Genomic DNA, 3,707 nt, shown 5'->3' on the forward strand with positions numbered 1-3,707 from the left:
CCTATTAGACTGTAAGAAAATAAATTTCTCTTTGTTAATGTCATTCACTTGTGGTATTTCTGTTATAGCAGCACTAGATAACTAAGACAGCAGCTAACAACAACATTTGCCAGTTCAACATTTTTTACATGTACAATTATGTTCATCATATCTTGCAATTATCACCACTATCGTTTTCAAAATCATTCCACCACCATTAATAGAAACTCAGTGCCCCCTAAGCAAATACTCCCCCTTTCCCTCTCCCTTCCATCCCTGATAACTACTAATAAACTTTGGTCTCTATATATTTTCTTATTTCATATAGGTGGGATCATGCAATACTTGTCCTTTTGTAACTGATTTATTCCACTCAGAATAATGTTTTCAAGATTCCTTCATGTTGTAGCAAGCATCAGGACTTCATTTCCCTTTATGATTGAGTAATATACCTTTGTATGTGTCTACAACATTCTGTTTATCCATTCATCTGTTGAACATTTAGGTTGTTTCCACATTTTGTCTGCTGTGAACAGTGCTACAGCAAACACTGTTGTACTCCTTTTTATTTGAGGTCCTGATTTCGTCCTTTGAGTATACATATACCTAGGATTGGGATTGCTGGGTCATATGGTAGTTCTATATCTTTTCTGAAATTGCAGCAAATATGTATGTAACATAATATTTGCCGTTTCAAAATTCTTTGTATGTACATTTTCATGAAATCTATTGTATTCATCACATTGTACAACAGTCACCATTATCCTTTCCCAAATTTTTCCATCACCCTTAACAGAAGCTCAGTGTCCCTTAAGCAATGAGTCCACCTTTCCCCCTCCCTTCAGTCCACCTCTGGTAACCCTAGTCAACTACTGTTTTACACATTGGGTGTACCATTTCACGTTCTCACCAGTAATGGATGAGGGTAAAGAGCAGTTCTTCATGCATAATAGATGATGAATAAATATATGTAATTATATTTCAAAAGAAGTGCTTTGAGCTCATGGCAAGACCTTTAATATGTTCCTTTATTAAGAATGCTATCATTTGTTGCAAGTTAGGCCTTTCTAACAAAATAGTGAGTTATTCAGGCTACCGTAAATATTAAGCAGCATTTGTCTTGAATGTACAAGAGATAGGATGAAACCCATTTTGTACTCAAACTGGGTTAAATTAAATAGTGAAGGATAAATTTGATTAGTGAGATAGTTATAAAACTATAGGATGCTGCATTGTCCCAAACCCCATCTTCCTCTTTTATTTCCCCATATTATCTATTATCTATATAGTCACCCAACCTGGAAAATGGGGTCAGTGCGAGAGCCTCTCCTGCCCCTCTCATCTCGCATCCTCACTTCTAGAGTGTTTATGAGAGTAATGCATCTCTTCAGTGCACACAGATTACACCAGAATTTCCAGGAATATTAATTTTAGAGCATCTGCCTGGCCTCTGTGGGCATTTAAGATGAATGTTTGGGAGATGAGTACAATTTCTTTGTAATACATTAATTTTGGGAGACAGTTGTCCATCCTGGAAGGTAACAACAACTATCTAAGTGAGTTTTATTTGTTTATACTTCATTTTCAACAGTGACATGAAAGTAAGTGAGGATATTTGCAAGTAATTTCTAATACAAATAGGAAGATACATTATTACAGATTAAGTGCTGTTGTAATTTCCTGTGGGAAATAAGAAAACACAATGCTACAATTTTCATACAGTAAAAGTAATTCCATACAAAGTTCTGGATCATTGGGTTAAATATCAAAAACTATTTTTTTGGTTATTATTCTTATTTTCCTTTTTAATGCATGTAATTTTGGGAAGTTATGACATTTCTCTTAGCCTCAGTTGCCTCATCTATGAAACAGAGAGAACACACATCTTTTAACTACATCTTAGAGCTGTTGTAAATCTCAAATTAATTCACAAAAAGGTGATTTATAAACTATAATACATTAAAAATATAGTGTCCTACCAGATTTATTGATCTGACAGAGACTGGAGAAACCCCTAGAGTATGGCCCCTAGACACCCAAATAGTTCAATAATGAAGTTACTCCTGAGGTTCACCCTTCAGCCAAAGATTATACAGGCCCATAAAACAAAATGAAACTAAATGGGCACACCAGCTCAGGGGCAAGGAGGAGAAGGCAGGAGGGGACAGGAAAGCTGGTAATGGGGAACCTAAGACAGAGAAAGGGAGAGTGTTGATGTATCATAAAGTTGGCATCCAATGTCACAAAACAATATGTGTATTAATTGTTTAATGAGAAACTTGTTTGCTCTGCAAACTTTCATCTAAAGTACAATAAAATAAATTAAAAAAATATATATATAAGGTCCTATTTTTATTAATACTAGATGAGTTTAAATTTCCTCTATTCTAAAAACTGCTTTAAGATGTTAATCTTACAAAAGTGATGAATCAGATGAGCTAAAACTTAAGCTAGTTAGCTCAGCTTTTATATCCTTCCTTAATTGTGAGGCAAGTGATGTGAGGTTATGCAGGGTCATTGCAGTTTATAAGGTGAGAATACATTGTAGAAGCATCATAAATATTAAACAACAACATAAGGTATTTGAAAGTATCTATTGAAATATGTTGCTGTCTCTGAAACACCACTTAACATACTCTGAATAGTAAATAGATGTTAAAAACAAAATTTCTGACAGAATGTCAGTAATGTGAAGCCCACTCATGTCTTTCAGAGCCTTCGGAGTTCCTGGGAGAAAATGAGTACATTTCTAAAAGAAGCATCACTTTAATGAAAAAATGAAAATAATCGATGCAGTTTCCAATAAGCAATCACTTTGTAAGTCAGAATATAACATTTTGCCCCAAGATAAGGTTAATAGAGATATGTCTGTAGAAAAAGAAAAAGCAACGATGGAATCCCTGACCACAGTCACCCACTAGTGTATGATGCCACATCATAGTGTCAGTTCATGGGGAGGAGTTATCATCTCAGGAAAGATTTTCATTACTAGGAATGAGGATGACTTTGAAGCTTATCAGAAAAGGCTCTCTCTGATTTTCTCTGATCAAAAGCCCTCCTCTTCCCCCTTCACAAATAGCTATCAATTATATATTAGTGCAAATATCATTATTTGGTTATTGCAAGTGGTAAATAATGAGAAATTTGACCAATGTAGACTAGAAAGAAGAAATTCCAAGAGAGGACCCAGCCCTTTCTAAAGTGAAAAAAATGACTAGAGTGAATGCAGAAAAGCTTGAAACCTCGATTAAGTGACAATTGAATTATGCATCTTAGATATGGAAGGGATGAAGCTCTGGAAGAACTATCGATCGCCATCCATTTAAAATCCCTTTCTTTTAACAGTGAAGTATTGTTATCTCAGTGTTATAGATAAGATGATATATCTAAAGTAAGGTGTTATTAGAGTCCCAAGGTGACAAGTTAAGTGGTGGAACATCAAGTGATGAAGAAATCAACCCCTAGATATTTAGGGAGAACCTCCACTCAGTAGAGAAATGCAGTGAATTCTCAACTAACTAAGGGACATGTAAGATCCTTGGGCAAACACTCCCCTCTTTATAGGGCCTTATGTTTTTACTTCATACATATCAGGACCTCTGCACATATATGTTATCAGTTTACATTCAAATATTCTTTTAAAACTTTTCTTGAAAATTTCTTCTAAAACACAAAAATCAGTTGGATTCCTATACACCAATAACAAGAATGAAGACAACGAAATCAGG

Source organism: Trichechus manatus, unplaced genomic scaffold (genome assembly GCF_000243295.1).
Source record: "Trichechus manatus latirostris isolate Lorelei unplaced genomic scaffold, TriManLat1.0 scaffold00366, whole genome shotgun sequence".
NCBI classification, from domain to species: Eukaryota; Metazoa; Chordata; class Mammalia; order Sirenia; family Trichechidae; genus Trichechus; species Trichechus manatus.